The sequence below is a fragment of the Osmia bicornis genome, chromosome 10, assembly GCF_907164935.1.
Source record: "Osmia bicornis bicornis chromosome 10, iOsmBic2.1, whole genome shotgun sequence".
Classification (NCBI taxonomy): domain Eukaryota; kingdom Metazoa; phylum Arthropoda; class Insecta; order Hymenoptera; family Megachilidae; genus Osmia; species Osmia bicornis.
The window spans coordinates 938,623-951,848 of record NC_060225.1 but is presented as its reverse complement, the minus strand read 5'-3'; positions in this window follow the sequence as shown (position 1 = coordinate 951,848).

Sequence of the window (13,226 nt, the reverse complement as noted above, 5' to 3'; positions counted from 1 at the left end):
AGCCGCAGGAAGCGTTAGTATTAGGTCTCGTAACTTGATTGATGTACCTCGAGCGGTAAAGGTACACCTTAGTGGGTTTCTGGACAGTAAATATAATTGTACAATAGTATGCAAATTAAACTAGTATGAGTTTATTCTCGATTCCGGACCTTACAATTGTTGTGTGTAATTGTCGCGGTATTCAATGAATTGAACTCTAAGTTGCACGTTTGAAATGAGTTGAATAAAATAAGTTTAGTTTCGATTCCGCGAAGCAAGAATCTAATCCTTCTCGGTTTTCACGAACACGAGCAAACGGGGGCGGATTACAACGATTATAATAATGCTTAACAGCCGACAACGTACTGTATAGTTACTGTGAGTGCTTGAAAGGGACTTGAATACCCGATCTCGCAGAGTTTCCTCGTTGCAGAGATTATCCGAAAAAGAACGTACTGACGTGTATCGAACTGATTCTAGACTTCAACTAGACCCGAGGTGCCCTTGTCGCCACCCTTTTTATACTCAAAAACTAGAGTAAAAAGGGTGGTGGGGACTGACTCTACGTGACCCGTAGGACCGCGCCCTTGCTTTGCGTTGGTCTCGAATTTTCTAGAAGACGGTTGGTGTCGGGTGCACACATCCGATTCCATATAAGGAAATTTCTTGAGAAGGGTTTGTAACACCATATAAGGAAATTTCCAAGACGGATACGTAACATAGCATATGTCTTCCGATTGGTCCCGTTATAAAAACATTTCGCATTTTTTTATTTCGAACGGTTTTCATTATTGCAAAATACGTTCTGGTTCAAGGAATGCACCGATTGCGATGAAAGTTTTCACATTTCGTAGATCATTCCACGATGATTCCATTTCCTAAAATTTATGTAACTTCTTATTGTTAATAACTATTGTTATTATAATAAAAAGCCTATTCTTTAGGGTTACCCTCCAAGGAATATACCGATCGCGATTTTTCAAAGTTGTCCCTGCAAGTAAACTTCGTCAGTTTCTTTACCAATTGGTTGCTAATACGGTATCCTTCAAATACTGTTCGGTCCACTAAAAAGTGTGAAATAAAATAATTTTTAACAAAAAAAAAATCCGACTTCGAAGTGCACTAAAAAGTATAAAATAATTTCTATTTCATTTATACCAATATTCCATAGCTATTAATATTATCTACTTATCGTTAGTCGTTAACTAGGGTACCAAATACATTTCAAAGTTTTCGGAGACGGCGCAAAATTAAAAATACCCGAACAAACGATGCTGCCAATACCGATTTGATTGCGGTATGGGAAACTTGGTAATTAATAAGTCGTAGGAGAAAAAACGGAACGTTATAGGTCCGGCTGAAAACATTTGTAGTAACGATTGTATCAGAAATTGGCAGCACTCCTGATGTACATGCACTATACTGCAGTTCACGAGAGACCATACTTAACTCGCGCAGCTCTCTTGATCTAGAGAGATTTTTAATAACGTGTGTTATTACCCTCTACAGCTTAATTCTTATTATACTTTGCGATCATATAAATGGTGGGCAGAAATATATGACGTACGATAACTGATAACCGGTGATGATATTGTAAAGTTTCACGATACAATGAAATTCCTATTCTTTTTATTCGCAAGAAAAATTATGTGAACGCAAAGTAAGAAACAAGCTGTAAAGGGGAATCACATGCGCTATTAAAAATCTCCCTAGACCTCAGTAGGTCACTAGCTGCGCGAGTTAAGTGCGGTCACTCGTGAACTGCAGTATAGTTAATTCGCAATGGGTATGTTGATTCCCGTTGAATATTGTTTACTTGAAATTATCAAATGGGTCAATTATCATAAGTTGCCGACGCCCGAGTTAGGATCTTCCTAGTAGAGAAAAAGTTTTTAATTTTGCGCCGCCTCCGAAAACTTTGAAATGTATTTGGTACCCTAGTTAACGACTAACAAGGAAGGTTAGGGAACCTGGAAATTCCAAAAATTATGAAACTTCGCATACAAGTACAGTAAGTCATCCGTAATACGACCCTGTTTTCCGTTGGTGCCATAATTCGGTTTTAAAGGGTGAAATTACCCCTTGAAAAAAATTCAAAACTTTTTTTTTTGTGGAATATCTTAAAAACGGTGAGAGATATGAAAAAAAAGTTTAAACAAAAGTTGCACAGTTCTGTTGTGTTTACTAAATGGCGTGAAGAAAATTTTTGAATAGTGTATAATTTTTTAGTTACCCTTCCCCCCCAACATTTTCTTGACGCCATTTTGTAAACACAACAGAACTGTGCAACTTTTGTTTAAACTTTTTTTTCATATCTCTCACCGTTTTTAAGATATTCCACAAGAAAGAAAGTTCCGAATTTTTTTCAAGGGGTAATTTCACCCTTTAAAACCGAATTATGGCACCAACGGAAAACAGGGTCGTATTACGGATGACTTACTGTACTTGTATGCGAAGTTTCATAATTTTTGGAATTTCCGGATTCCCTAACCTTCCTTGTAAGTAGATAATATTAATAGCTATGGAATATTGGTATAAATGAAATAGAAATTATTTTATACTTTTTAGTGCATTTCGAAGTTGGATTTTTTTTTTGTTAAAAATTATTTTATTAAAATACCATCTACATATGTCGTAAACTGTAAATATTTTTAATCCCAGTGTATATGCAATTCATTGTAAGGTTATGCCCTTCACTCGATAAAAAATCACCAATGACTTAATATTAATATCTGTACTGTTTTCTCTTCCCATCCTACTTCGTTTTTACAACAATTACGAATATTTTTTACACTAATACACTTTATTACAGAATGCCAGCTAGATCGCAGTTTGAACAGGACTGACTTCGAAAAGGAGGAGGATACTTAATTCGATGTGTATATATTTTTTTTTATGTATGTTCACCGATTACGCCGAGATGGATGGACCAATCGGAACGAAACCTTTTGCATCTTGTAGAGTATGTCTCCCGATTGGTCCCGTTAAAAAAACATTTTGCATTTTTTCATTCCTGACGATATTTATTACAAAGAACGTAATATTTCATATACGTTCGGCGTATGTTTACCGATTAATCCGGGACAGATGGATCAATCGGAACGAAACTTTTTGTCTTGTAGAGTATAATTCCCGATTGGTCCCGTAAAAAAAATATTTTGCATTTTTTCATTGGCAACGATTTTTTTGCAAAAAACGTGATACTTCATTTATATCTTTCGTCGTTTACTCTGCGGGGAATGTATCGATTGCGATGAAACCTTTCATGTTTAGTAGGATATACAGGATTGCCTCGAAATAAGCAACTCGCTCGGGACCGAACAGTTGCTTATTACGAAGCAGGTGTGCTATTCGGCTTGACGAATGAGAGATCGTCAAGATACGTCACTCGTAGAAACAAGTGAGAGATATTCGAGGTAGCGGCAAACAGACCTCTCACTTTGCGGGCGATTTCAAACACAGAAGAGGGGATAGCAAGTTGCTTATTTCGAAGCAAAGACCACTTGCTTATTTCGAGGCAATCCTGTACAGGGTGTCACGCGACTACCTCGACAGCCGAAGAGGGATGATTGCTAGGTTGATTCTGAACAACTTTTTCCTTTGCCAAAATGTTGGTTAAGGCTTGGTTTTCGAGTTATTAACAAAAAACACCGAACAATCCGAACGCGTACAGCGCGCGGGCTCAGGGACGCAGGGTCGGCTACGTTAATGATGAAAAATTTGAAAACAATTGAAATGAAACTTACGTAATCGTTCCTAAATTAACCTGCTACGCTGAAAGCAGATAATTTCCACTAGGTTACTGTGTCGATTCTGAACATTCGACGAGGAAATACCTCGCCTATTATTCATACTTAAGTGCATATAAATAAGGGGAGTTCACTGGCCCGACCATGAAAACAGCTGTTCTACCGAACGCCATTCCTCGTGGAATGGTTGGGACCGACACAGTGACCCAGTGACAATTAACTGCTTTCAGCGTAGCAGGTCAATTTAGGAACAAATACGTAAGTTTCATTTAAATTGTTTTCAAATTTTTCATCATTAACGTAGTTTCCAATTCAAACGTTTATCAATTATTCCATTTCAATCATTTTTATTTGTTGTTTAGAATGCTTAGAATTTCCTTTTTTACATTATGACAGGCGACAGGAGATTAGGTTCCGTATTTATTTTAAACGACTAAAAATGTTCTACCAGTTCAGTTTTTTTATTGTGCTATGACACCGGAGTGCCGAGCCGTTCGTTCGCGACCTACGTCAGGCCCGGTTTTCGTAGCCGACATTGCAGTCCCTGAGCCCCTCGCGCTGTACGCGCTCGGATTGCTCGGTGTTTTTTGTTAATAATTCGAAAACGAATCAACATTTTGGCAAAGGAAAAAGTTGTTTAGAATCACCTTAGCAATCATCCCTCTTCGGCTGTCGAGGTAGTCGCGTGACGCCCTGTATATCCGCGATGATCCCACTCGCAAAAATTTATGAAATTTGTTGTTTAATAACCATTTAAATTCAGTCAATTTTTTTTCGGTTTATGATTATTACCTAAGCGACAGAAACCCAAAATCACCTTACACTATTCTACAAATACTACTGGTTCCACTAAAAAGTGTGAAATGAAATAATTTTTAACAAAAAACAAATCCGACTTCGAAATGCACTAAAATGTGTAAAATAATTTCTATTTCATTTATACCAACATTCCATAGCTATTAATAATATCTGCTTAATCGTTAAATAGGATACCAAATACATTTCAAAGTTTTCGGAGGCGGCACAAAATTAAAAACTTTTCCTCTACTAGGAAGATCCTAACTCGGGCTTCGGCAACCTATGATAAATGACCCATTTGATAATTTCAAGTAAACAATATTCAACGGGAATCAACATACCCATTGCGAGTTAACTGTACTGCAGTTCACGAATGACCGCACTTAACTCGCGCAGCTCACTAGGTCTAGGGAGATTTTTAATAGCGTGTGTGATTCCCCTTTACAGCTTGATCGAGATGTGTGAAAAGCCACATGCTTGCTTAACACGTGGCCACCACAGAATTATATAAATTCTGTGGATTATCGAGCAAAATAACGCGTTTACGCTATAGCGCGGGCCGTTGGCACTCTATCGCGATCACACAGGCGAGATTGATTGGAATTGACTGTGTAACATCCCTCTAACAAGGCAACCGCCAAGGTGAGGAAATCACTTTTGAATCGGCAGTAGGTACAAGTTGTAGTATACATACAGTGTTATAAAACCCTCATTGGTTTTGATAGAATGGGCCTTTGTTTTCGAAATATTGCAGTTTAAACAGGTCTGTGCATGTGATATTTCAGTTGTGAGAATTGGCTTACGACAGTGACGTCGTAGGTGAGTGAGTAAGGTAACGAAATGGAAGTATGGAGGGTTGCGCGTTCGAAACCTCTTTTTGCAGGTTGAAATTTGTTTTCTTTAAAAAGATTTTTTCCATGTAATTTGTTTTCGATTTTATTCCATATTAATTTTAAAACAAAGAAATATTGGTAAAAATATTTGTGTATTAAAAAATATTGTTTTTTTGGTACAGTGTATTGCTTTCGTCTGGAAGTAACTTTGCATATATATACGGGAGAAATGTTTTTATGTTCGGAATTGTTATACCGAAGGTATCGACGCCTGGAATTGTGCACAATGTTGAGGGTGATACATATCGTAAAAACAATCGGTACATACTGACCGTGATAGACAAAAATCGCCTAGAAAATTTCCTCACCCCCAACGAGCAGGTATTTGACCAGGTAAAAAACCATCGTTACCGTTAGGCATTACCGTTACTCTAATTACTCTCTGAAATCTGTTCGACAATTCCAGGCCTCGCACAGTGTTCGATTTGTATGGAATTCGGAAGAAAATTCATAAATTCTAAACTAATCCATTTTCGACCTAAGACTCCTAATACTTTTTTAAAGAGAATATAAAAATGCATCGACTGATGAAAAAAAAAATTACAATTTCGCTAAAAACAATGACTACTCTCTGAAGGAAAACTTCTGTTAAAAGATTTACTTGTTTATTGTAACATTTTTTTTTTATATTACAAAGTACTTTTTATACAAGTAAATAAATAAATAAATTATTATAAAATATAATCAATATTTTTATTCTGTTTCGGATTCTGACAAACGTGTCTGTGAGGATTCCTCGTGAAAATCGGGCGATAATTCTTCAACTGATTCATCTCTTAATAAAACATACTCTTGAATTTCAATAAAATCAGACCTTCTTATTGTAGCAGACTTTCGTCGGTGTGCCGCGACAGTAGGGTCGGAACTTAAAATGAGAAAATTAATTAAGTCTTTATTAGTATTTTTCCTAGACGATTTTCTCGTTCGATGTTCTCTGATATATCGTATTTCTTTATGCTTGGCTTCTACAGCTTCTTCCGAAAGTTTTCCTATCGGTATTTCATACTCTGATATAATGTCAACTCCATGAATTAATAATTTGTGCATACTGACTGGCATATAATACCAGTCATAATGCGCTAAATAAAGTGACTTTACCTTCGCAGTTATTTCTTTAAATTTTGTGATATTTATTTTAAATCCACTTGAAATGATTCTTAAAATAAGTCCGAGTTTGCATATTATTTCTTTGTTTATCCCCGTTATTCTTGAACTAATGTCCGGATTACTAAAAAATTTTCGAGCTGTATTCCCGTCGTATGTCGTACCAAATCCAGGTTTGGGAATATCAATCAATAAACCCAGTTGTTCTTTAAATGCTTGTTGCACATTTTTTTTGGTTTCCTGAAATATATGTTTATTAATTTCACTTCTCACTTGCCACCTCTTAAACTGCAACCTATATGCAATATGAAGTGATGTTTCAAAACATCTGATCCATAAGTGCAAAGAAGAGATGCCGTACTTATACAAGTGTTTAGTAGGTAATTTACTGCAAACGGTTTCTTTATTCATTTCTTTTGGAGTGGCGCCGCATATACAACAGATTTGCGAAGAACTTGTATTCGATAAGCCGTTACATATGCTGCCGTCTATCATTGTGAATTTCAGATCATATTTGACACTTATTTCAATTTCGTTGCGTACAAATTGAAATGGACATAAGTTTGAAATTGATTCCATTAGTTTATTATATTCTTCTCTTATTAAATCTGGTGATTCCTTAGCAAATATGAATTTTATTGGTCTGCATAACAATGAAGAAGATGGCCTTTCATTTTCCCATATAACATTATTTGTATTATTATTCGTGATTTGAATCGGTACAATAGCAGATATGAACATAAATTCGTCTGTTGAAGTGAAACTTTCAAATTGTTGTTTGTATCTACTATGTCCGGAACTCCCATCAAAACCACATTTTAACAGAAGCGTAAGGTTCTTGAAGTTGCTATTCAGTATGATTTCTACAATCGATATAGCAGTACAGTCCAAAAGTTGTTGGAAATTAACTGTAGCACTAGTGTCAGTAATATCACAAGATAACAAAAGTGACTTTTTAAACCTTAACAGATGATCATAACATGGAAATGTTTTCGGATGTTTTGCATTTACCTTTCTGTAACGTCCCAGAATAGGTACGTCACTGCACTGACGTATAGGAAGAGCGGTTCCCTTAGAAGGCGACTCGTATGAAGTATTAGGAATTATAGGTTCGTGTGATACGCGGTTAAGGAGTAAAATCCAAACATTAATGTGCTAAACTACTGGTTTATTCAAGTAAGTAAGAAACTATTAACTGAGTATGCTTTCTCAAGATATAATGAAAATAATAACGTTAATATTACAATGTGTACGGGCTAGATAAGAAATACAATAAGAAATTACACTGAATATGCCATAAATGAAAAATACAGTAGAAAATATATATATATATATATTGTGACGCTTTTGGAGATGCACTCTATACGTGTAGTCGCTCGTTACAAAATGCGTTGGGCGCCAGCCACATTCCGTGGCGAGGAGGGAACGATGGGACAGAAAAAGGGGGTCTCCACGACGTCCCACGACGTCCCAGTGACTCCTCTACCGCCGTTGTTTCATCTAACACAAGCACATTGTCCCACGTGTTCGTGTGAGCACTGCGGGTTTGGCAGAATTCGGCTGCTCTCATCATTTCTACGTTATCGGCTCGATGCTCAAGCCGCTAAAGCACGTGGCAGCAGCATCGACGAATCGACAAAATAATATAATTTCGTCCATGGCAATATGGCTGAATTAAGAAACCAGGAAATTCAATTCAAATTCCGATTTTACGGTTTCAGTTCTGATTCTTAATGCATTAACGTTTTTTTAATACATAAAAATATATTTTTAATACATTAACATTTTGACGTACATTAACTTGGGAAGCAGTTAAAAAAAAAAGTTGAACTGCTTCCTTTATTTATATTTTTTTTAATACTTAAATTTTATATATACATATGTATGTACAGTGCACCAATGAGATGTTGCGGAGGCTAAGGAGTGACTCCTCGGTCTGTCCCGCCTAGTCTCAACGTCGTCACGCACCCACACCATTTGACATTGCGGTATGCAAGCAGCGGGCTTAGTATGTGTGAGCGTTTCGACCAATAACGCGCGACGGTCTAGAATGTATGTGCATTAGGCGTGACTAGAAACCTCTGACCAATCGTACCCGCATTTCTTAGCCTCCGCAACATCTCATCGGTGCACAGTACGTGATACAAAAGTGATTTCTTCAATTAGATATTACTGTTATTCTATTTATTACAATACGTAAATGCGAAGACATACGAGGAAAATTGGTTAGGATTGAATGTAAGGATATAAAGAAATTTCGATTTTTTACGGTTTGTTAGTTTTATTTTTTATTCGTTACAACTATTTTCATTTTATTCTGTGAATAGTCATTAAAATGAAAGACAGAAAAGTACAGTTTGATTTTTTATTTAATTTGTATTACATATTTCATCAGGTTTCCGGCAACTGTTGCAGCTGGTCCACGCTTATACGATGCTGAATATTTTACCTTTCTATAATATATTTAGGAAACAAATAAAAATATAGTTTAGTAATTGTTATAATATAGTATCACTTGTTAACCTTATTAAAAACTTATCTTATTTTGCGTAATTATTCTGCATTTTCGCTTCCTTGCTTTGTAATGACGAATGACTGATTTTTTTTCAATGAAACTTTTACTAGTGTATTTGTAAGATTTTTCGATTAAAACAAGATCAAACATGGTATAATTTGAATTATAATTTTTATTTACTTATTTATATCTAAATAAGTAAAAATAATGCAAATTACATGGTGTTTGGTCTTATTTTAATCAGAAGATCCTTACAATTACATTGGTAAAAGTTTCATTTAGCAAAAATGCAAAATAAAAAAGTTATTGTTGAATTAATATTGTCTCACTCAAATGTTTTTTCTCGGGCCCTTTAATTCTCGGATCACTTTCTCTTTCGCTATTTATCTTTTTCTACGTTCGCCAGCATTCAAGAACTCGCTCGAGCCAGCGTCAGACATTTTCAGGAGAATCGGGAAAATCCAGCAGAATAACACATTCTATACTGAAAGAATATACTTACTTATCTGTCTAAAAAAATTTTAATAAATCTGGCAACAGATTTATTTTTGGACTGCTTTTCTTAAGTAATCAGAATTTCACCATTCTCCTGTACAGATCGTGTGTAACAGTTTTCGCTAATTAATATGAAAAATATTTTTCATATGTTATTAACTGATTAGTGTGTATTCTTGTGTAATTAATAATTAAAAAAAAAAATGATTTTATGAAAAAAAAAAAAAATTGGACATTGATGGGGCGCAAACCTGCGACAAAAAACTTTCCAACGGTCCCGCAGTCGTACACCTTAACCATTCAGCCACCGACAACGTTGGAAAACTGTCGAATATTTTAGGAGATAACGTGCGTAATTTTCAATTATTTACAATAACTTCACTCTCTCCATTCAGATCTTGCGCCATCCACTGCAGAAATGTTAGAAATCACATAATGCTGTAAGGGTGTAAAGGAAATGTAAAAATTGAAAGTATTTCTCATGTTATCGCACGAAATATGTCGAAAATATCGGTTTTTAATTTTTTTAAACACGGCGCACCACACTTAAAAGTCTGAAAAAATTGAGGACACCAGTCATGCTAATATCTAACTACTGTGAAAGTAAAAATCTAGTGTTTTGAAAGTTTCTACCCGAAACCTCAATTTTTCGACTGTTTTTTGAGTTTTTGATTTTTCATGCCTACGATTTGCAACCAAAAAATCTGAAAAAATTCACAATCATGAAGAAACATGGCTAGAATATTCTAGAATTTTTTCAGATTTTTTGAAAATATGGCAAAAATCACTTTTTCTTTCTCACCCTGTAACTACCCTCCCAGTTGAGATTCAGGGTTGAAACTTGGTGTACAATGATTTTTTATTATAAGCTATAAAATGGTGCATTGCTGAAAAAAATCGGCTCAAGGGCACTTTTGACCATCTTATCCTGCTATACCCTTTGACACCTACGAGATCCACCCCCACCCCATGACCTTGAATAACACCCCACCCGAATTTGTTCTACGTCTTGGAAATGAGGAGCACCCCACCGTACCCCTCATGACCTTGAACTGAAATTTGACACCTATGAGACCCCCACCCCCTTGAACTATTTCTTCTTATCGGAAGACGACCACAAGACCCCCTCCCGCCTTAAACGGAATTTTTTACGTCTTGGAAATGAGGTTTTTTGTTGACGCAGCAAATCTGACTTTGCAATTCGTGACTATAGAAGGTAGAGGTTTTGCTAAAGTTTCAAGCATACGCAAAACGCATGTCTGGCGCAATGCAATCAATGCATTGATTTAATGATAGAAAGATTGCAACTCGAAAAGGACTTATCAGCTGGTTTGAAAAATAGTTTAACAGCCAGGATAGCGAGATTTCAATCGTTAAGAGCAGAGTTACACGGATCTGTAAAAATAGGCAAAGGTCAAAGGAGAACAGATGTTGAATCACATGCATTATCATCATCATTATCATCATCTCTTATCTGGGAGGATGTAGAATCAGCTTTCCATAACCGGATAACTACAGGAATTATAATCAACACCGGGCATATTGAACCACGAAACTTTTTGGAAGATGCTAGAAAAATAGTATTCCAACGTCTAGCGGAAGTTTTCCAAAATCATTCATGCATAAAAGTGAATACGGTGTTGTATGGGGAGTTTACCGTTAATAATAAATTTCGTACAAATAACAGCACTTTGAAAAGTGAAATATATAGTGATTATACAATCGATTTTACCAAACCAAATAATATAGGATCGCTTCTCGGGTTTTCTACATATCGCATATTACAGCCGGCGACAATGGCACGAGTCGGATATACCCGTAAATATTATGAAAGTAAATGTGCTGAGGATCGAATGTAATATAACGACTGGCGCGTATAGCAACGGTCAATGTGTTCATACCATTCATGAGTTTTCACCGCGCGTGCCACCAGGATATAAAATTTCGGAATGTCCTACGAACGGCATTTATCTTCCAGTTATCGTGAGAGCCATTGATCACCTTAGTATACGTATTACCGATCAAAACGATAATCTGATAAATTTCCGTGGAGAAAAAGTGACAGTGAGGCTTCATATTAGGCGGTGTAAAAAATAACATGAATATAAACATAATAATCAATGGCCTGTTGAACGGCACGAACGGCTCGAACGGCCAGCGAACGGTTCGAACGGCTCGAACGGCTCGAACGGCCCGCTGAACGGCTCGAACGGCCCGCTGTACGGCTCGAACGGTCCGCTGAACGGCTCGAACGGCTCGTTGAACAGTTCGAACGGCTCGAACGGCCCGCTGAACGGCTCGAACGGCATGCTGAACATTTTACGACAGATGCAACAGCTGCAGTAAGGATAATGATGTAAAAAACGATAACAATTATACAATCATTCAGTAGAGGGAATATATCCAAATCGGACACATCGCAAGAGCACATCGTCGAACGCTCCGACGACGCGACCGTTTAATATACAGGGAGGAGGTGGTGACACGCATTTATGGCGCTGATGCGACACCATCATCCTTGCTGTTCCCAAAATCACCAGCCTATTCATGCCAACCAAGAGCCGGCATATTCAGGATGGATAAACATATGGCATGCATCGCGCACAACGGAGCATGTGCTATGAGAAACGTATCGATATTAAAAGAATGGTGGTTAAAAACAGGAAGGAGGAAGATGAAGAGCTGTGCATGGAACATTATAACCGGCCGGGGGATGACACGCACATAGATGGACCTCCACCGAAAAAGAAAAATTGTTACATTTGTCTTAAAACACGAAACATTTAATATCATTTATTAATTTTGTTCATTACTGTAAAATAATAAAATCTATTTAGTAAAAATATACTTTATGCGTCTTAATGTTGTTTTACCTAGAACGATTGTATGTATAACGTTTGTGTTTCATATTCCAATGTAGGAGATACAAAAGGAATGTTCTTCTATTTCAAAGACATGAGGGAGTAGGGCGAAATCCATGTTTACATGCAGACACGTGTCGATGTGCAATCTGGTACAGATAGAGAGAGCATCGTCGAGACAGACTTTTGGTCACGTTTTGCTTGGATGCCTCTTTGACGGCTTGCTGACGCGGTTAACATGAGGGGGTAGGGTGAAATCCATGTTTACAGGTAGACACGTGTCGATGTGCAATCTGATACAGATTGAGCGAGCATCGTCGAGACAGACTTTCGGTCACGTTGTTGCTTGGATGCGTATTTGATGGCTCGCTGACACGGTCACGAATTGCTCTTTCTTTATCAAATTGCATTCCGCGTGCTCGCCACCACCGCGCGCCCGCCGCCGCGCCGCGAAAACCTCTCTTAACATTTTGCCATATATTGCACCGTTTCCGAGACATTTGCCTTTATAATGGGTAATTATTTAGAGATACGGACCACCCTCCGATGACCTTGACCTTGACATATGTTGTCAAGGTCACCCTCCTGAGTGACCTTCAGAAGGTTTTAGCCGTCGCCCGTTTTTTATTAAAAAGTTATTAACCAATAAAGTTTCGAAAATATAGCAGTTATTTTGAGTATTAAAACGCATAATGGTTTGCGCAAAGCGTTATAAATATTACCGTAAGTTGTCGATTAACTAATATAACTTGTCGACCAAAAATATCTATAACACAAATAGTAGGAAACCTAATTTTCTACAAAAATGTCTCTTAACATTTTGCCATAGTTC